Here is a 23436-nt window from a genome sequence, read left to right on the forward strand (position 1 = left end):
AAATGTAATGGGCATTTCAGTTTTCCCCAACAAAATTATGTAACACTTACGATTATAATTCGCAAGTATACAACGACACAGCTATAATATAATTTGACAGTTCTGTTTTGCCTTTTAGTCAGTATAGAAGTTGGATCAAAGATAACCTTGAAAGATCCATATAAATGTTGTTTTTTTATCTACAATTATACTAAATTAGAAATAGAGCATACCAGTGTTTTGTAGGAGAGTGACTGCTAATTTAATATAATTGTAGATTAAAAAAAAAAAAATTATATGGATCTTTCAAGGTTATCTTTGATCCAACGTCTGACTAGATGGCCACTAAAACACATGTATTTAAATACTTTTGTAACAAGAAACCTATACCATTCCCTTGTTCCCTGTTTGCTCAGAAAAATACATGTAAAGACTACTTGAAATTATGTTTTGCTAGATGACCTGAGCCAACTGTGCCACTTCTGTGGACAATAATGAGGAAGACACTAACTGGATAATTGCTTGTTCACTTCTAAAGACACATTTTTACGAATTTGAGTACGAATTTGTATAAGCAGTAATATTTCTAGATGTACTAATATTTCTAGATGTACTAGATGTACTATTATCCGCTTTGTCTGATAATTAAATAATTGTAATTCAAGAAAATGTATTTGTTTTAAATATATTAACATTTTTCATCATAAATTTCATATTGGTTGTGACCGCTGCCCACGATGGTTCCACTAGTCCTGTATGAAAACCATCCCATCATTGGAGGATTATGTCTGCGCTGCCTGTCAAGACTAGGTTTAATACATAATCCACACCATACTTATTATTGAGTGTATTAATGCCTTCTCACATGTATCTGGTTATCTCCAAATATTAGGAAATGTGAATTTTTTGTGTTGAAAAGATGTGACTTAAACTCAGTATGTAATATCCCTGTAAACGATGTGATCATATGTATATTAAAGTTAGCAAATATCAGAAAGGGCCAATTTAGATCTCTCCTAATGTAGTAAAAATTGAGATCTTTACCTGGATGTGTATTTATTTCTTTTTTAATCTGAAGGTCTGTCCAGATTATTTTACTCAAATTGAATACAATTATACTCTACAAAAGATAATTTGGTCCCAGTCTAAATAGTAAAATTCAGAGTTATTTCTACTCTATTCAGTGCTTATATTTAACTCTACAAACTGTAATATACTCTATGTAGCTTAACATGGAAATAACTCGGCCAATTCACTCAATATAGAACTTAATATTATCAGTCAAGAGTAGCATTTGTACAACTAAACGCCAATAAATTAGAAGTCATTATTTAACAAAGCACTTTATTCTTAAATGTAAGACATTTGCAATACATACATCAAAATACTGATAATAAAATAAAATTGTGGACTGAAATGAAATGTTGGCCTCTGTTCACTTTAATACATGTACATAAAAAAGCTCAATATTGCAATTCAATACATCTAACAATGACAGAGGATTTTGTGAAACTGGCATCTCACATATCAAAAACACTGATGATAAAATAAAATTGTGGCCTCTAATATGACATTTTGGCATCTGTCCCTCCTTTATTAAAAGTAAATAAAAAAGCCAATATTGCAATATAAGAGTCGCAGGAAACAGTATGGGACAATAAACAAACTTGAATCATCACAACTGTAAGACACCTGTATATCAAATGCTTGTGACAGAAAAGCTCTTTAACATCAACTACATAAGGTCCCTCTGTTGTACACTTAACTCTATATGCATTAAAATGCTCATCAATAATTTTTTTTAAGGCAAAAGTAACCAACAGTAACCACTCATCTTTAACAACATGGTGGATTTTCTGAAAAACTGACATCGACACAAACAACTAAACGATACCTATTTCCATGGTGTTTGGCCCATTTAACATTTAAAACCATAGTGTCAATTGGTACCTGAAGAGTCTCAGCCATCTTACAGCCCCAGTCCACCACATTTAAAGATAACATTTTACCTGGACCGATTTTGACTCTGTTGGTGTCAAATGTCTGCCAACTGTATGCTATTTGACCTGTTTTTTTTTTTTTTGCCAATGTTTTAGTTACATTTTTGAAGCTTTTTAATTGTTTTTTAAAGAAATTATGCTTTGCTTCATAGGGCATGCACCAGCTGTGCAAAACTGGTCCAATTTTAAGCATACATGTGGGGTAATGCACCATAAGATGATGCTTCGGTAGCAGCCTCTTTTCTGGAAACAATTGCTTGAATAACCTGTGGTGTTCTGCGATTAAGTGTTTAAAAAAAAAAATGATATCATTGGAGAAAATACAATGTTTACTATCTGTAGGCAACAGCAACAGTAAATACCAGTGTAGATCATTTGGACAAATTAAGTCTCCAAAGATAAGTGGTAGGTTGCGAAGTAAACACCAGGACTGGATAGCATTTAACCCCAAGTCGAGTCCTCTCCTAACTTCACTGCAGGAGGTTTGTTTTGCTCCATGTAACTATAGTTAAAGCTCTTTATTCTACTGTCTATTTCATTTGATGTGTACTTGTCTATCAAGTGCAGTATTAGCAGTTTCATTTCATATTGTGCCACTTCCTCCAAGATATCATGAATAATATCGACAGAGAAGTTTTCACATGTATTGAAGTACTGCAAGGAGTTCATAATGCAAGAACGTTTAACACCCATCACAGAGGGAAGATTGGGATTTGTCTCCTTTTTTGGCAGTGTTCTGCATGAAGTGCTCGACTTCACATAACTATCTTGGGTGAATCTTCATCAAATTCAGTCTGAAAGTCCTGTCTCAGCAAGGCAAAAGCGGCAACAATACCTGGCACTGAATGATTCAACAAAACCAAATAGACAGTGAAGACCAAGGTTGTCACCTGTAACTTGGACAATAGTTCCATACACTGGTTGATCATACAAGGGGACCATACTTCCATCCCTCTCAAGTACTTGAGAGAATAGCCATATGTTTTAACATCTTGGGCATGAAATAAACAACCAAATGAATGTTAAGCAGAAATGAGTTGAACTTTGGAGAAAAATTCCATAAGGTGAAATAGATTGCTCCTAATTTATGTATTCCCCGTTTTGATCCAAGAGGATTTGCAGTTTCAAAATCATAGAAAAGCTATCTGAATTTCATGCTTCGGTTTTGAAAATAGAGCATGGCTCATGAACAGATCTCCATCACAAGTCATAAAGTTCTCTTGAACTGGAATCAGTCCACATCATCTCCATTATATTAGGGTGTTTGTAAATATTTTATTTTTTTCATAATTGGGATGTATCAGTAACAACAATTTGATCATAGCCTCCAGTAGTCCGAATGCGTTGTGTATCAAATATTGTTCCAAGAACGTATTCAACTGGTCTACCCTTCCCCACTTTTCTGTAGAATACTGCCTTCTCTTACTTTCAGAATTTAATACACTAAAACGATTTATTTTTTCAAAACACTGATCAATTTTACACTCAATGTCACTTTTAATAGGCTCCTGTATAGACAGACACTTCTTCACTGATTCTTTAGCTTGAATATGAATATCATCAACTATCTCTTCCATGGAAATGACCAAAGAGTTAATGGTTGTTTCACCTACACCTGCCACTTTAAGTTCAGCTATGGTTGCAGCGCGGCTGTCTACAAGACTCTTATTGTCAAGGACTGAGTCAGAAGGGGAACTTGTTGATGGCAAGTCATCAAAATGACTTACTGCTACATATTCAGCTGTAGAGGGGCCTCACCATGAACAGAACAAAGTTCATGTGCTTTATAAAGATGCTTTCTGAACCCAGAAAAAGTGCCATAAACTTGTGAACAACCAGCCTGACTGCAGCATTTAAGACGAAGTGTCTTTCCTGGGCAAAGTCCGTGGACCAACTTCAAGTGTTTTGTCAAGGGATTAGCACTTCCCTAGGGGCTTTTGCAAGCAAAACAACATTTTAGATGAATGATATGAAAAAGTTGTGTGAAATGAAAAAGGTTATTTCCTATGCTGCGTTTTAACCCTTTGCGACTTCAAAACTTTTAGTAACTCAATGCAGCATCCGAGCCCTCAACTCTGCAACCCTAGGATTAACCTTAGTGGTATCAACATCAATTTCATGAGTTGTGGTTTGCAAGAAGTTGTACACATTTACCAGATCCTGGTTGTACGAGATACCAAAGACAAAATAAGCTTTGAAAAGCTCATCAAAACAGGCAAGAGACTTACATGGTATTGCATGTTTGTCAATCACAATGAAGTACTTGTGAATCACACTCCTCTGGGTCCCCACAGCAAGCAGATAGGGTTGAAGGCTTTCCATGATGCTCTCCAGATGCTGGTCCCAGTCTGTGACAAGATCATTAGCGTGCTATTAAAATTAATCCCGGTTCGCAAACAGTTTGTGAAAATGTAAATTACAGCTACACATGATCTTACCATGATTTGTCCATATTATTAAAAGTAGTTATTAGGATTAGGAATGGGGACAGAACAGTCAGTTGTAACCTCACCTTGATAAACTTCACAATGTGGTCACTGGCGTGTCTGGCTGAGATTTTTCCTGGTCTCTTGCGGCCATGAGGTGACGATGGCAGAAGGTGGACAAGGACATGTCGCTGTCCCACCCTGAAACTACACATTTTCATTGAAAGTCACATCATTCCATTTTGCTTTCAAAAACAATGCTCCCTTCCATTAGTATAATACTTATTCCAGCATACCATTTTCCAATTCTGTTGTGGATTCAGCATTTTGAACCAGGTCTTGCAGGTCGCCTGTCTGTGTGAGGCCACGGCTTTGGTCAATGACTTTCTGCTTGTAGAGGGTAGGCCACATCTCCATGAACTTTGCAGAGGTTGCATCACCAAACCTCAGACTAAAATCTTGCTCAATCTGCAGACAAGATGGAATAAGTAAAGACAGAACAGTAAACATTATGGTGTGGCACTATCATCATGTAATATATCACAGTCCTAATTAGACTGTTGTAGAACAGAAAACAATTGTCCTGACAGTTTCAAGGCAAGGCAGTCGAAGATCCACCTACCATTCCTGCTATGTCTTGGAATCTTGAAAACGCTGTGAATATTTCAAAGGACTTCAGGAACCATCTTTTGGCGATAGACGAATGTCTGTTTCATCTTCTCCTTTACAATTGCTTCATCAGCGCAATGGCCTCACAACACAGGCTTTGGACGGTTTTCCTCTCTGAAGGAGTCTATCAGCTTTTGGACCACCTGTAACATGGTGAAACTTTTACAGATGAATGGGTTTGTCTGCTCTATACAAGTATACAAGATTGTGTCATAAGACATAAAAAACAAGGTTTGGAAACTCTGCAAGGATGGCCATGCATGCAGTTATGTCACGAGATGAAAAGTAGGATTTATTTGACTCAGTAACAAAATTTATACTAAGAAATACTAAAAGAGTAAGAGACTAAGAAACACTTGCTTATACAGATGTTCACATACAATTATTCTCTGGTCATGTGTCATGAATGAGACTACCGTAATTTCTGGACTATAAACCGCAACTTTTTTCCCATGCTTTGAACCTCGCGGCTTAAACAATGACGTGGCTAATATATGGATTTTTCCCGCTTTCCCCAAAAAAACACATTCTGTGACGTGCTCAGTTTTTTGGCGGCATGAAGCTTTCATTAGACCAATGAAATTGCTGAACGGGTTAAGGTCAAACAACTTTTTTGTTTACTGTTTAGAACCTGTTAGGGCTAGGGGGCAGTATTGACACGGCTGGATAAAAAACATACCCGATTTAATCTGGTTACCACTCCTACCCAGTAACTAGAATATGCATATACTTATTACATATGGATAGAAAACACCCTAAATTTTCTAAAACTGTTTGAATGGTGTCTGTGAGTATAACAGAACTCAAATGGCAGGTCAAAACCTGAGAGATTCCTTTACAGGAAGTGGCCTGTCTGACCATTTCTTGAACTTCTTTGCCATCTCTATCATTTACTAAGGATCTCTGCTCTAACGTGACACTTCCCACGTCGTCCATAGGCGCTCAGAGCCCGGGAAAAAACAGAATGTCGTCATTCCAGCCCCAGGCTGAAACACATTATCGCCTTCCTCAAGTGGCCGATCAAGGGACACTGGCCTTATGCGCGTGACCCCGACCGCCCCCGCCTTTGGGATTTTTTCCTCTGTTTGCCGAAAAGGAGATTCCCTGTCGGAATATTATCGCTTTTCTACGAGAAAAGTGTTGTAAAAATTGATTTTAAACAGCGGTTGACATGCTTCGAAGTACGGTAATGGAATATTTAGAATTTTATTGTCACGAATTGCGCCATGCGCACTTCTTTACTATTTCGGTTAGTGTCTGGAACGCACGAACAAAACGCCGCTATTCGGATATAACGATGGATTATTTTGGACCAAACCAACATTTGTTATTGAAGTAGCAGTCCTGGGTGTGCATTCTGACGAAGACAACAAAAGGTAATCAAACTTTTATAATAGTAAATATGATTATGGTGAGTGCTAAACTTGCCGGGTGTCTAAATAGCGAGCCCGTGATGCCTGGGCTATGTACTTAGAATATTGCAAAATGTGCTTTCACCAAAAAGCTATTTTAAAATCGGACATATCGAGTGCATAGAGGAGGTCTGTATCTATAATTCTTAAAATAATTGTTATGCTTTTTGTGAACGTTTATCGTGAGTAATTTAGTAAAATGTTAGCGAATTCCCCGGAAGTTTGCGGGGGGTATGCTAGCTCTGAACGTCACATGCTAATGTAAAAAGCTGGTTTTTGATATAAATATGAACTTGATTGAACAAAACATGCATGTATTGTATAACATAATGTCCTAGGGTTGTCATCTGATGAAGATCATCAAAGGTGAGTGCTGCATTTAGCTGTCTTCTGGGTTTTGGTGACATTATATGCTGGCTTGAAAAATGGGTGTCTGATTATTTCTGGCTTGGTACTCTGCTGACATAATCTAATGTTTTGCTTTCGTTGTAAAGCCTTTTTGAAATCGGACAGTGTGGTTAGATTAACGAGAGTCTTGTCTTTAAATGGCTGTAAAATAGTAATATGTTTGAGAAATTGAAGTAATAGGATTTTTAAGGTTTTGAAAATCGCGCCACAGGCTGGCAGTGGCTGTTACGTAGGTGGGACGCAAGCGTCCCACCTAGCCCATAGAGGTTAAATCGAGCGCGCTCAAACTTCCCATCATTCTGATTACGGTAGTAATTTTGTCACCCTGATTCCTGGGGGCACAACAAAGTATTTGCAGCCACTCGACATCAGTGTAAATCCTGCATTTAAGGTGGCGCTCCGTGTTCAGTGGGAGGCTTGGATGACAAGTGGGGAGAAATCCTTCACTAAAACGGGCCGCATGCGAAGAGCAACTTATGGTCAAGTCTGCCAGTGGGTCCTGACAACGTGGAGTATTGTCAAAAAATCCACTATCATCAACGGTTTTCGAAAGGCTGGACTGCTGCGTGTTGACGAGGGCTCAGCGGGAGATTTGCCTCCGGATAAAAGTGACGAGAGCAACAATGAAAACGATTCAATATCAGATAAAGCAATTCTGAGGCTATTCAACTCCGAGTGGTTTCAGTGGTTCAGTGGTTTCAGTGCACAGGAGGAGGAAGATAGTGACCAATGACATTCTTGGTAGGCTACTGTTTACTGCTAATTTAAAAATGTTTGTTACAAGCTGTGTTTCGATAAAGCCTATTTATTTTTGTTACAAGCCGTGTTTCGTTAAAGCCTATTTATTTTTGTTACAAGCCGTGTTTCGTTAAAGCCTATTTATTTTTGTTACAAGCCGTGTTCGTTAAAGCCTGTGTAAAGTTCATTTGTTTCAATGTACCGGTGGGCACCTGCGGCTTATAGACATGTGAGTGGGGTTATATCCTACCTGTTTGTCCCTGTCCGGGGGTTTCATCGGATAGGGCCACAGTGTCTCCTGACCCCTCCTGTCTCAGCCTCCAGTATTTATGCTGCAGTAGTTTATGTGTCGGGGGGCTAGGGTCAGTCTGTCACATCTGGAGTATTTCTCTTGTCTTTTCCGGTGTCCTGTGTGAATTTAAATATGCTCTCTCTAATTCTCTCTTTCTCTTTCTTTCTTTCTCTCTCTCGGAGGACCTAAGCCGTAGGACCATGCCTCAGTACTACCTGGCTTGATGACACCTTGCTGTCCCCAGTTCACCTGGCCGTGCTGCTGCTCCAGTTCCAACTGTTCTGCCTGCAGCTATGGAACCCTGACCTGTTCACCGGACGTGCTACCGGTCCCAGACCTGTTGTCCCAGACCTGCTGGAACCCTGACCTATTCACCGGACGTGCTACCTGTCCCAGACCTGCTGTTTTTAACTCTCTAGAGACAGCAGGAGCGGTAGAGATACTCTCAAAGATCGGCTATGAAAAAGCCAACTGACACTTACTCTTGTGTTACTGACTTGTTGCACCCTCAACAACTACTATGATTATTATTATTTGACAATGCTGGTCATTTATGAACATTTGAACATCTAGGCCATGTGCGGTTATAATCTCCACCCGGCACAGCCAGAAGAGGACTGGCCACCCCTCATAGCCTGGTTCCTCTCTAGGTTTCTTCCTAGGTTTTGGCCTTTCTAGGGAGTTTTTCCTAGCCACCGTGCTTCTACACCTGCATTGCTTGCTGTTTGGGGTTTTAGGCTGGGTTTCTGTACAGCACTTTGTGATATCAGCTGATGTAAGAAGGGCTATATAAATACATTTGATTTGATTTGATGTGCGGCTTATTTATGTTCAAAATAATATATTTTTTTTTATTCAGTGGGTGCGGCTTATATTCAGGTGCGCTTAATAGTCCGGAAATTACGGTAACTACATTCAAAATCACTTACACGTCAGTGACTGACACATGGTCTTCTGTCATCCCTCTGATGCTTCCCTTTGAACAAATTTCAGTCTCCATGCTAGATATCCACTCCCATCTTCTGCATTGTAATAATGCTCCTAAAGTAAAGTATAATTCAGTTTGAGTGAGTAGGTTATTTTTATCCTTAAAACTACAGATGCACCCATAGATGAAGATTTGCTAATTCAACAGGTCTGACCCTCACAGTGCAGATCTTAACTGGGCTTTTATACCACCAGAGCTGAGCTTAGGAGAGATGGCAGAGATGGTGGGCATACAGACATGTTAACAGATCTACAGTTTAAATAAAAATGTCACCCAACAGTAAAACAACAATTTAAATATTGACATTCTGGAAAAATTGTAAGGTGTAAGAGTCCCAGAGAGTTAAAAAGGTTAGACTTCGTTTTTAAAGTACTTACATAACCAAACTTGCTCCTAGGATCAGCCTGGTATGGGAACAAGGCAATGATGCCCTTTGCGTAGTCCTCTTTAACACACCTTGAAGGACTTGTCCTAGACACACACACTTTACTGTTTGAGATCCAAACAAAAGTATTGATGTGTAAATCACAACTTCTGCTAAAAATTGTGTTAGGTGGTAAGGTATGTAATGAGTATATGACATATATCCATGTTCACTTGTCATTTGTGCAACCAATATCTGGACCATAATCGCATCTTCTGCTTTCTGTTAGGCTTTTTGTCCGAGCATACTCATTCATGATCCTCTCTCCTCCAGGTTTGTTCTTCAGAATGTCTTCAATCATCTAAGTTGGAGTAATTTAAAAAACACACTAACACTTTTAAAACAGCAATGAAATAGCAAGTATAATAAAACACCTTGATCACCCTTTCATTGATGTCATTTATCACTCAATCTTCAAGTTTGGCATTTGTTTAAACTGGAAATTTGCAGTACTTACATGAGATAGACGATTATCCTCAGTAGTCTTTCTTGTAGCAGGGTAAAATATCAAAATGAGAAAAGAAATCAGCAGATATATCTGCTTGTCTCACATATTCAGAACATGTGTTAGGCTAGCCAGGACTGTATGGATGAATGTGAAGCTCTAAGCTAATAAGCAACTCACCATCAGGATTAGGGTCTTGGGGTAAACAAATCCAGCACACCAAGGTCTTGATTCTTTAGAAGAAACTCAAACACCTCATCAACTTCAGTCTTCGATTCATCATAGACTTTTAAGTCCAAGGTTGGAATGTCAAATTTATTGGCAACTGAAGACAAAATAAGATTGCACAACCTTGATTAAATATGTTGTGTATTTTTCGAGAAATACCAGAACAGAAGACAGAAATCAAGGGGTCATCTTTACGTGAACATTGTAATACAGCCTGTCTACTACTGCCACATAGTGAATTATTATAACAGCAGTCTGAGTATTACAGCATTACACCACAGATAGCTATCAACACAGATTGTAGCAGCATACAAATGTTAGTATCACTTATTCTTTAAAACCATTAAAGACCTGCAAAGACAATGAGCACAGCTACAGATAAGCATAATTAGACAACTCCCAGAACATAAACCAATCTTTGACTGATCTGTGATCTGGGGAGGTGCAAGTTTGCTTTGTATTCATTATCAGCAAAGAAATCTGCAATCAATTTGACAGTAAATATAACGTAAGTATATTTAAAGTGTGTCAGTATAAGTATACTGCTCAAAAAAATAAAGGGAACACTTAAACAACACAATGTAACTCCAAGTCAATCACACTTCTGTGAAATCAAACTGTCCACTTAGGAAGCAACACTGATTGACAATAAATTTCACATGCTGTTGTGCAAATGGAATAGACAACAGGTGGAAATTATAGGCAATAAGCAAGACACCCCCAATAAAGGAGTGGTTCAGCAGGTGGTGACCACAGACCACTTCTCAGTTCCTATGCTTCCTGGCTGATGTTTTGGTCACTTTTGAATGCTGGCGGTGCTTTCACTCTAGTGGTAGCATGAGACGGAGTCTACAACCCACACAAGTGACTCAGGTAGTGCAGCTCATCCAGGATGGCACATCAATGCGAGCTGTGGCAAGAAGGTTTGCGGTGTCTGTCAGCATAGTGTCCAGAGCATGGAGGTGCTACCAGGAGACAGGCCAGTACATCAGGAGACGTGGAGGAGGCCGAAGGAGGGCAACAACCCAGCAGCAGGACCGCTACCTCCGCCTTTGTGCAAGGAGGAGCAGGAGGAGCACTGCCAGAGCCCTGCAAAATGACCTCCAGCAGGCCACAAATGTGCATGTGTCTTCTAAAACGGTCAGAAACAGACTCCATGAGGGTGGTATGAAGGCCTGACGTCCACAGGTGGGGGTTGTGCTTACAGCCCAACACCGTGCAGGACATTTGGCATTTGCCAGAGAACACCAAGATTGGCAAATTCGCCACTGGCGCCCTGTGCTCTTCACAGATGAAAGCAGGTTCACACTGAGCACGTGACAGACGTGACAGAGACTGGAGACGCCATGGAGAACGTTCTGCTGCCTGCAACATCCTCCAGCATGACCGGTTTGGCGGTGGGTCAGTCATGGTGTGGGGTGGCATTTCTTTGGGGGGCCGCACAGCCCTCCATGTGCTCGCCAGAGGTAGCCTGACTGCCATTAGGTACCGAGATGAGATCCTCAGACCCCTTGTGAGACCATATGCTGGTGCGGTTGGCCCTGGGTTCCTCCTAATGCAAGACAATGCTAGACCTCATGTGGCTGGAGTGTGTCAGCAGTTCCTGCAAGAGGAAGGCATTGATGCTATGGACTGGCCCGCCCGTTCCCCAGACCTGAATCCAATTGAGCACATCTGGGACATCATGTCTCGCTCCATCCACCAACGCCACGTTGCACCACAGACTGGCCAGGAGTTGGCGGATGCTTTAGTCTAGGTCTAGGAGGAGATCCCTCAGGAGACCATCCGCCACCTCATCAGGAGCATGCCCAGGCATTGTAGAGAGGTCATACAGGCACATGGAGGCCACACACACTACTAAGCCTCATTTTGACTCGTTTTAAGGACATTACATCAAAGTTGGATCAGCCTGTAGTGTGGTTTTCCACTTTAATTTTGAGTGTGACTCCAAATCCAGACCTCCATGGGTTGATAAATTGGATTTCCATTGATTATTTTTGTGTGATTTTGTTGTCAGCACATTCAACTATGTAAAGAAAAAAGTATTTAATAAGATTATTTATTTCATTCAGATCTAGGGTGTGTTGTTTAAGTGTTCCCTTTATTTTTTTGAGCAGTGTATGTTGTTCCATAGGATATTGTGTGAAATTTTAAACTTTTCACTCACCACAATCCATAAAGGACTTTAAGGTTAGTTGCGTACAGCCTGCATCCTTGATGACAAGAAAAAGTTCATTTAAATCGCATTAACACAAATGCACAAATTACAAGAGAGCAGTGCTCTGTTTAGAGTAAAACACATGTTGCATCGACCTGCCTGCCGCTAAATACTGTCTACTAACAGCTCTCTTTTCAGAGTAAAACGCACGTGTCTGACCAACCAAACAGCAGCTAAAAAAATTGTATAGCTCTGAAGTTCGGAGTAAAACGCAGGTGTTGCACCGACCAAACTGCAGCTAAAAACCAAAACCGTCAACGGTAACAGCTCTAAAGTTCAGAGTAAAACACACGCACGTGTTGCACCGACCAAACTGTGCTAAAACTGTCCATCAGCTCTATTCAGAGTAAAATGCACATGTAGCGCCGCTAAATTTCTGCTAACAGTTCGCTTTTCAGAGTAAAGTCCGCTAGCTACTGATAATTGCTAATAACGCTCTGTTGAAAATGTAAAACAGGGGATGCACCGATCCAGCGGGTGAACATACTGTCCATAAACCACTAGAGTTTTAAGTTCCTCGGCGTATACATCACGGACAAACTGAAATGGACCACCCACACAGACAGTGTGGTGAAGAAGGCGCAACAGCAACTCTTCAACTGCAGGAGGCTGAAGAAATTCTGCTTGTCACCAAAAACACTCACAAACCTTTACAGATGCACAATCAAGCACATCCTGTCGGGCTGTATCACCGCCTGGTACGGCAACTGCACCGTCTTCAACCGCAAGGCTCTCCAGAGGGTAGTGAGGTCTGCACAACGCATCACCGGGGGCAAACTACCTGCCCTCCAGGACACCTACACCACCCGATGTCACAGGAAGGCCAAAAAGATCATCAAGGACAACAACCACCCGAGCCACTGCCTGTTCACCCCGCTATCATCCAGAAGGCGAGGTCAGTACAGGTGCATCAAAGCTGGGACCGAGAGACTGAAAAACAGCTTCTATCTCAAGGCCATCAGACTGTTAAACAGCCATCACTAACATTGAGTGGCTGCTGCCAACATACTGACTCAACTCCACCCACTTTAATAATGGTAAAATTGACGTAATCAATTTATCACTAGCCACTTTATATTATATAATGTTTACTTACCCTACATTACTCATCTCTTGTGTAAATATTTTACGCTATACCATCTACTGCATCTTGCCATCTTGATGTAATGTATCACTAGCCACTTTAAACAATGCCACTTTATATAATGTTTTCATACCCTGCATTGCTCATCTCATATGTATATACTGTACTCTATACCATCTACTGTATCTTGCCTATGCCGTTCGGCCATCAGTCATTTATATATTTTTATGTACATATTCGTATTCATTCCTTTACACTTGTGTGTATAAGGTAGTTGTTGTGAAATTGTTAGGTTATATTACTTGTTAAATATTACTGCATGGTCGGAACTAGAAGCACAAGCATTTCGCTACACTCGCATTAACCTGTTTGGGATAAGGGGCAGTATTTTCACGGCCGGATAAAAAACGTACCCGATTTAATCTGGTTATTACTCCTGCCCAGAAACTAGAATATGCATATATAGATTTGGATAGAAAACACCCTAAAGTTTCTAAAACTGTTTGAATGGTGTCTGTGAGTATAACAGAACTCATATGGCAGGCCAAAACCTGAGAAGATTCTATATGGGAAGTGCCCTGTCTGACCATTTCTTGGCCTTCTGTAGCCTCTTTATCGAAAATACAGGATCTCTGCTGTAACGTAACATTTTCTAAGGCTTTCATTGGCTCTCAGAAGGCGCCAGAACGTGGAATGATAACTCTGCAGTCTTTGGGCGAAAAACAGTAGGGGTTTTGGAGAGTGGTACTTCTGAGAACAATGGCACTGGTGCGCGCGTGCATGTAATGACTCCATTTTCTTCTTTCAGTGTTTGAACAGATACAACGTCTCCCGGTTGGAATATTATCGCTATTTTACGAGAAAAATCGCATAAAAATTGATTTTAAACAGCGTTTGACATGCTTCGAAGTACGGTAATGGAATATTTAGAATTTTTTTGTCACGAAACGCGCCGGCGCGTCACCCTTCGGATAGTATATTGAACGCACAAACAAAACGGAGCTATTTGGATATAACTATGGATTATTTGGAACCAAAACAACATTGGTTGTTGAAGTAGAAGTCCTGGGAGTGCATTCTGACGAAGAACAGCAAACGTAATACAATTTTTCTTATAGTAAATCTGAGTTTGGTGAGTGCCAAACTTGGTGGGTGTCAAAATAGCTAGCCATGATGGCCGGGCTATCTACTCAGAATATTGCAAAATGTGCTTTTGCCGAAAAGCTATTTTAAAATCTGACACCGCGATTGCGTAAAGGAGTTCTGTATCTATAATTCTTAATATAATTGTTTATGACATTTTGTGGTTTTAAATTTGCCGCTCTGATTTGTCACTGGCTGTTGAATAGTGCGGGACGATTTCGTACCATCTACTCTAGAGAGGTTAAGAGAGGTGAGTTTTGCTTCAATGTGATTGCTGGTGATTTTAATCAGGTTGTGAAACTGGCTCATGATTTGTTGATGTTTGTTAGATAGCTGGCTGATTTAACCTCAAGGAGTAAAAGCGATTAAGTCAAGTGATTGGCTCATTGACAGGCTGGTGTTTGATTAGGGCTATGTGTGTATACATTATGTGAAAGCAGTTTCAGTATGATCATGATGAGAATACCAGTTGCAAGTGATCCAAATGACTTGTTGATAGAAGTGTTAGCTAACAGCCTTGTTTCCATCCCAGGTGGACCAATTCCTGGGAGACAAATGCTGAGCCCCAGCACGCGGAGCAATGACACCATGAGCACCATCTCCTCTCTGGCCCCCAGCAAACACTCAAGATCCTCCCGCAGCATAGCTTCTGTACGTTTGACTCCTTACTTTCTTTCGATCACTCTTTCTTGTCCCTGATTTCTCTCCTCTTTCTCAGTGTATCCTTTACCTCACTTAGGCTAGTCTTTTTACACCTTCAGAGTCCAGGTTATATTTAAGCAATAAGGCCCGAGGAAGTGTGGTAGATGGCCAATAGGGTCCTTATGGCCTAAACTCAGCCAAGGTGAGCGCGTGAGGTATTTGTTTTAGAATGCATTGTTTGATTATAATGACCCAACCGAAGCCGAGCGGATGGGTTGTCCGCTTTGACTCCTCGCTCAATTAGAACGTGTCTCTATTTTTGCGTTATATCACTGGCGCCGTAGTCACACAAAACAATAACATTTTTGTTATTATTAACTTTTCTTTTCAAGCTCATTTTGAATTGGAAGAGCTAAGGGTTGAGGCTTTACTATACATGCTAAATTATACCAATTCATCCACTTATGGAAACAACATCGCTATCAGCAAAGATGATTGGAGATCTGGACTATCCTGATAGCATACAGTCACTGCTCTGCCTGTCCCATAATTTCCACCCGATTGCTCTGCCCAACCGCTTCTGGTGAGTTTTTTTTGTTGCTTTAGCCTTGGTATATTGGCCATACACCACAAACCCCTGCGGTGCGTTATTGTTATTATAAACTGGTTACCAACATAATTACAACAGTAAACAAGTAATCTTTTGTCATACCCGTGGTATATTGTCTGATATACCATGGCTTTCAGCCAATCAGCATCCAGGATCCAAACTGTCCTGTTTATAATATACATTAATGGCCATCAGTTTAGATCAGGGGTGGGCAAACTTTTTTTGCTCAAGGACCAAGTCGTGATTTCGAAATTCAACGGTGGGCTGCACAATTTTTTTTATGAACGATTTGTTTCTTAAAATCAACTGCCCAGAGAAAGGGCAGTTATTTGAAAATATCTAGGTCCATTGTAGAAATTATATACTGTCTACCTAGTTTTAGACCTTAAAGTGTGGACTGAGTGTGTATTATTAAAAAATATATATATAACCCATTGTTTATTTTTTTTCCTCAATCTTCCCATGTAACGATTGAATGGGCTCCAGCCCGTGGGCCGTAGTTTGCCCACCCCTGGTTTAGGTTGTCAATGGCAGTTTTTTTGTGTCACAGATACGAGTCCCATCTTGTCCGAATCAGTCAGCCAATCCCTCAACTCCCTTGGGAGGCAGAGCCTGTGGAGGAGGAGCCAGGAGTCATGGATGAAGAAAATGCAGAGAACCTCTACATCATTAGTAATTGCCCTCATGAACCCCCTCATATCAATCAAATGTATTTATAAAGCCCTTTTTACATCAGCCGATGTCACAAAGTGCTTTACAGAAACCCAGCCTAAAACCCCAAACAGCAAGCAATGCAGATGTAGAAGCACAGTGGCTAGGAAAAACTCCCTAGAATGACCAGAACCTAGGAAAAAACCTAGAGAGGAACCAGTCCTCTTGTCACGACTTCCACCGAAGTCGGTTCCTCTCCTTGTTCGGGCGGCGTTCAGCGGTCGATGTCACCAGCTTTCTAGCCATCGCCGGTCCACTTTTGATTTTCCATTTGTTTTGTCTTTGTTTTCTACACACCTGGTTTCTTTTCCCCAATTACATGTTCATTATTTAACCCTCTGCTTCCCCCATGTTTGTGTGCGTGTTTGTATATAATGTTCAGGTCGTTACTTGTTGGCTGGTATTGTTTGCCGGGTTCGTTATTACGCCCGTTATTTACGAGTGACCGGTAATTTCACGCACCTTTAGTATTATTTTTATACTGGTGCTGTTTGTGGAATAAATTACATTTGCTCTCCTGTGCCTGATTCCATGCACCAGTTACCCACAGCCTGACACCTCTTCTGGCTGTGCCGGGCGGAGATTATAACAGTACATGGCCAAGATGTTCATAGATGACCAGCAGGGTCAGATAATAATAATCACAGTTGATGTAGAGGGTGCAACAGGTCAGCACCTCAGGAGTAAATGTCAGTTGGCTTTTCATAGCCGATCATAGTTAGTTAGAAACAGCAGGTGCGGTAGAGAGAGAGTCCAAAACAGGAGGTCCGGGACAAGGTAGCACATCCAGTGAACAGGTCAGGGTTCCATAGCCGCACGCAGAACAGTTGAAACTGAAGCAGCAGCAGGTGGACTGGGAACAGCAAGGAGTCATCAGGCCAGGTAGTCCTGAGGCATGGTCCTAGGGCTCAGGTCCTCAGAGAAAGTTACATTTACTTAAATTCACACAGGACACCGGATAAGACATGAGAAATACTCCAGATATAAAAGACTGACCCTAGCCCCCCAGCATAAATACTGGAGGCTGAGACAGGAGGGGTCGGGAGACACTGGCCCTGTCCGACGATACCCCCGGACAGGGCCAAACAGGCAGGATATAACCCACTTTGCCAAGGCACAGCCCCCACACCACTAGAGGGATATCTTCAACCACCAACCTACTACCCTGAGACAAGGTAGAGTATAGCCCACGAAGACCACGGCACGACACCGAGGGGGGCGCCAACCCGGACAGGAAGATCACGTCAGTGACTCAACCCACTCAAGTGACGCACCCCTCTTAGGGACGGCATGGAAGAGCACCAGTAAGCCAGTGACTCAGCCCCCGTAATAGGGTTAGAGCCACAGAATCCCAGTGGAGAGAGGGGAACCGGCCAGGCAGAGACAGCAAGGGCGATTCGTCGCCACAGTGCCTTTCCGTTCACCTTCACACCCCTAGGCCAGGCTACACTCAAGCATAGGACCTACTGAAGAGATGAGTCTTCAATAAAGACTTAAAGGTTGAAACCGAGTCTGCTTCTCTCACATGGATAGGCAGACCATTCCATAAAAATTGAGCTTTATAGGAGAAAGCCCTGCCTCCAGCTGTTTGCTTAGAAATTCTAGGGACAGTAAGGAGGCCTGCGTCTTGTGACCGTAGCGTACGTGTAGGTAGGCTTAAAGATTCAGATAAAGGATGGGCAACTCCCATAAAGGAGGGCCACTGTGATTTGAATTAATCAGTGATTGTAGTGATTTTTGTTTGTTTTCATGGTTTCAGTCCGAGTCGCGTAAAAAGGTCTTTGCCGAGAAGCTGGAGACCCTTCTGCACTGGGCCTACTACCTACAGGAGGACTTTGGCACCACCATTCCCCCAGATAGCCTGTTGACAGACTTTGGTAATTAGCATGCTACACACACCTGTTGATTTTCTTTGTGGACGGTAGCTTTAGCATTAGCTATTAGAATGCTGCTAACATTCATCTATTTATTTTCTGCATCGACAGTAGCTTTAGCATTTAGCGATAATGGGTAATTTAGATGGTGTAGTCCTTGTGTTTTGGCACAGACTGTTTACTTTGTTGTCCTGCCAGAGAGTGAGGGAACGCTCATTCTGCCAAACTTGGACAGTAGAATGTGCGAAGACAACACCACTACGAACACTTAAGGCGATTCCTTCTTCTCAGCGGCAGAGGTTGGTTTCTCTTTCTTTCTCCATCTCTCTCATTCACTCAGCATCTCTCACGCACGTATTCTCTCACTCAAACTCACACACACTTCCTTACACTTACGTTCTCCTATACATTCACAGTCCATCATGACTATCATGTATCCTATGTATCCTCATGACTATCATGTATCTTGTGATATTAACATGTATGCAAAGGAATGTGCCTCTCCATCTCTTCTCCTCTGTGCAGCTGTATGACCAGCTATCTCTGGATGAGGTGTACCAGCCTCTGAGGCCCGCTGCTCTCTACAACGAGGCTGTGTCACTAGTCCAGGACGGCAGCGTGCTGTGTTGCGAGCTCCGGTAAGTGCTAGCTAAGTACTAGAGCTGAGTTCAAATATTATTTTTTGAGTGCTTAATTAAAGTGATAGATTTGGAGAGGGTTTGTACTTCTGGGTCTATTCTATAGCTTCCATTGCTCCGAAGGCAAGATCAATCGAGTGCAAATACTATTTGAGTACTGTTACTCACAACTAGGGCTGTTCCGGTGACCGTATTACCGCCACACCGGCGGTCACAAGTCATGAAGGCAGTACTCTGTCCTTCTAATCACTCTGACATCAATGCAAATGTAATCGAAAATCTAATCAAACACTTCATGAGTAAAATGTTTCTATAGGCTATGCAATTGCGTGAGAAAAGAGTGATGGCCTCTACTAAAAAGAGGAGGATCCCATCAGCTTTCCATAGACTAGGCCTACTATATTTATTTCTCAATTTTCCAAATATTAAGCACATTGTTTATTTTTACAATAGGAGTATAGCCTTCCTGGCTGGCATGAAAAGGAACCACCGGAAAAGTGTCCTCCATTCGCTATTTGATTAAGTGTGTAGATGACTAGTATTTTTCCCTGCTGCCCCTGTTTCGAGACAGGTACATTTACATTACATTTTAGTCATTTAGCAGACACTCTTATCCAGAGCGACTTACAGTAGTGAATGCATACATTTCATACATTTAAAAAAATAAAAAATTCTGTGCTGGCCCCCCGTGGGAATCGAACCCACAACCCTGGCGTTGCAAACACCATGCTCTACCAACTGAGCTACAGGGAAGGTACATGCTAATGGTCCATTGTAAATAAAAACAAATTTCACACATACAGTACCAGTCAAAAGTATGGACACACCTACTCATTCAAGGGTTTTTCTTTATTTTACTGTTTTCTACATTGTAGAATGATAGTGAAGACATCATACCTATGAAATAGCACACATGGAATCAGGTAGTAACCAAAAAAGTGTTAAATATATCAAAATATTTAATTTGAGATTCTTCAAAGTAGCCACCCTTTGCACACTCTTGGCATCCTCTCAACCAGCTTCACCTGGAATGCTTTTCCAACAGTCTTGAAAGAGTTCCCACATATGCTGAGCATTTGTTGGCTGCTTTTCCTTCATTCTGCATTCCAACTCATCCCAAACCATCTCAATTGGGTTGAGGTCGGGTGATTGTGGAGGCCAGGTCATCTGATGCAGCACTCAATCACTCCTTGGTCAAGTAGCCCTTACACAGCCTGGAGGTGTGTTGGGTCATTGTCCTGTTGAAAAACAAGTGATAGAGACCTGGCCGTGTGGTGCCAGACAACAACCCTTTCCCTCAACGTGATCAAGACAAAGGAGATAATTGTGGACTACAGGAAAAGGAGGACCGAGCACGCCCCATTCTCATCGACAAGGCTGTAGTGGAGCAGGTTGAAAGCTTCAAGTTCCTTGGTGTCCACATCACCAACAAACTAACATTGTCCAAGCACACCATGAAAGTCGTGAAGAGGGTACGACAAAACCTTTTCCCTCTCTGGCGACTGAAAAGATTTTGGCATGGGTCCTCAGATCCTCAAAAGGTTCTACAGCTGCACCATTGAGCATCCTGACTGGTTGCATCACTGCCTGGTATGGCAACTGCTCAGCCTCCGACCACTAGGCACTACAGAGGGTAGTGTGTATGGCCCAGTACATCACTGGAGCCAAGCTTCCTGCCATCCAGGACCTTAATACCAGGTGGTGTCAGAGGAAGGCCCTAAAAGACTCCAGCCACCCTAGTCATAGACTGTTCTCTCTGCTACCGCATGGCAAGGAGTACCGGAGCGCCAAGTCTAGGTCCAGGAGGCTTCTAAACAGCTTCTACCGAAGCCATAAGACTCCTGAACACCCCCCCTCCCCATCTTTTACACTGTTGCTACTCTGTTATTATATATGCATAGTCACTTTAATAACTCATGTACATATTACATATTACCTACATGTACATATTACCTCGACTAACTGGTGCTCCCACACATTGACTCTGTAACGGTACCCCCATATATAGCCTCGCTATTGTTATTTTACTGCTGCTCTTTAATTATTTGTTACTTTCCTTTTTTTAAGGTATTTTTTATTTTTTTACTGTATTGTTGGTTAAGGGCTTGTAAGTAAGCATTTCACTGTAAGGTCTACACCGAATGTATTCGGCGCATGTGACATACAATTTTATTTTGTTTTTGCTCGTTAGCAGGTATCAGGAGAATAGAATTATTGTCAGATTTGCCAAATGGAGGGTGAAGGAGAGCTTTGCGTCTTTGTGTGTGGAGTAAATTTGGTCTATAGTTTTTTTCCCTCTGGTTTCACGTGGTAGAAATGAGTTCAAACGGATTTCAGTTTGCCTGCATTAAAGTCCCCGGCCATTAGGAGCGCCGCATCTCGATGAGCATTTTCTTGTTTGCTTTATGGCCTTATACAGCTGGTTGAATGCGGTCTTAGTGCCAGCATCGGTTTGTGGTGGTAAATGGACAGCTACGAATAATATAGATGAGAACTCTCTTGGTAGAGAGAGTTGTAGACCACTCTCTCGTGTGGTCTATAGCATTTCATAAGGTACTCTACCTCAGGCGAGCAATACCTTGAGACTTCTTTAATATTAGACATTGCGCACCAGCTGTTATTGACAAATAGACACAACCTGCCCCTCGTTTTACCAGACGTAGCTTCTCTGTTCTGCCGATGCATGGAAAATCCTGCCAGCTCTATATTATCAGTCGTCGTTCAGCCACGACTCGGTGAAATATAAGATAATACAGTTTTTAATGTCGCGTTGGTAGGATTGTCTTGCTTCTATATCATCCATTTTGTTTTCCAATGATTGCACGTTGGCCAATAGAACGAATGGTAGTGGAGGTTTACTCACTCGCCTATGAATTCTCAAAGGCAGCCCGACCTCCACCCCCTTTTTCTCCGTCTTTTCTTCACGTAAATGATGGGGATTTGGAACCGTTCCTGAGAAAGCAGTATATCCTTCGTGAGACTCATTAAATATTTTTTTTTTCCTACAGTTCGACGTGAGTAATTACTGTTCTGATGTACAGAAGTTATTTTCGGTCATAAGAGATGGTAACAGCAACATTATGTACAAAATAAATAAAAAAATAAGTTACAAACAACGCAAAAAAAACTAACAAAATAGCACAGTTGGTTAGGAGCCGTAAAACGGCAGCCATCCCCTCCGGCGCCATTCTAGTATAATATAAGGACAATTCGGAGTAGGCTATTCTTTTCTTCTGAAATAGACTACATGTTCTTCATATCATGCTTCTTTAGACCTGTATAAAATAATTTATGGATTTATTGTGAAGGTCTAGGCTATATTACATGGATTTATTAGACTTTTTAAAATGGCTTGTAGGCTATGTGTGGAAGCCAGGAGATGCTACATGTATTTATATTAATTAACAGTCAATTACCGTGAGACCGACAGTTATTTGCTTGCCAATCACCAGCTGATGAAATTTCGTGACCGGCACAGCCCTACCAACAACCATATATTTCCGACATAAAACAAACTGATATCTATTCCCGTTTCATTTTCTCATCTTTCCCCCTTCTCCGTCCCTCAGAACTAAGCTGCTAGAATGCTATGGTGATCAGGACTTCCTAGCCAAGTTCCATTGTGTGAGACAAGCTTTCCAGGTCTGAAATGCTTACTGAAGATGATTTATTGGTATTTATAAACTGGGTGGTTCGAGCCCTGACTGCTGATTGGCTGAAAGCCGTGGTATATCAGACCGTATACAACGGGTATGACCCAAAAATATGTTTTACTGTGCTAATTACGTTGGTAACCAGTTTATAATAGCATTAAGGCCCCTCTGGGGTTTGTGGTTGCGTCGTGCCAAAGAACAGCCCTTAGCCGTGGTATATTCTCCATATACCACACCCCCTCGTGCCTTATTGCTTAAATAGACGATTTGATGTGACCAAGATGGGTCTTTGCTGAAGTCCGCAGTGCTAGGTTGTTGTTTTCGACAGGCTCTGTTGCTGGACGAAACTCACCGGACGTTCTTCATGGAGACCGGCAAGCAGATGATCACAGGACTCATGACCAAGGCAAACAAGGTGACAATACTCACCTATATCCGTACCGATACATGCACTACGTGACCAGAAGTATGTGGACAACTATGACAAGTATGTTGAACATCTCATTCCAAAATCATGGGCATTAATATGAAGTTGGTCCCCCCTTTTCTGCTAAAATAGCCTCCACTCTTCTAGGAAGGCTTTCCACTAGATGTTGGAACATTGCTGTGGGGACTTGCTTCCATTCAGCCACAAGCATTAGTGAGGTCGGGCACAGATGTTGAGCATTTAGGCCTGGTTCGCAGTCGGCCTTCCAATTCATTCCAAAGGTGTTTGATGGGGTTGAGGTCAGGGCTCTGTGCAGGCCAGTCAAGTTCTTCTACACCGACCTCGACAAACGATTTCTGTATGGACCTTGCTTTGTGCAAGGGGGCATTGTCATACTGAAATAAAAGGGCCTTCCCCCAAACTTGCC

The 23436-nt window shown here is 41.6% G+C and overlaps 1 pseudogene; it reads left to right on the forward strand.

Annotated features, from left to right (window-relative positions):
* LOC106562878 (mitoguardin 2-like) overlaps nucleotides 1-23436 on the forward strand; it is a 46127-nt pseudogene that overhangs the window by 19299 nt on the left and 3392 nt on the right.

This window comes from Salmo salar, chromosome 11, assembly GCF_965601325.2.
Source record: "Salmo salar chromosome 11, fSalSal1, whole genome shotgun sequence".
In the NCBI taxonomy this organism is placed as follows: Eukaryota; Metazoa; Chordata; class Actinopteri; order Salmoniformes; family Salmonidae; genus Salmo; species Salmo salar.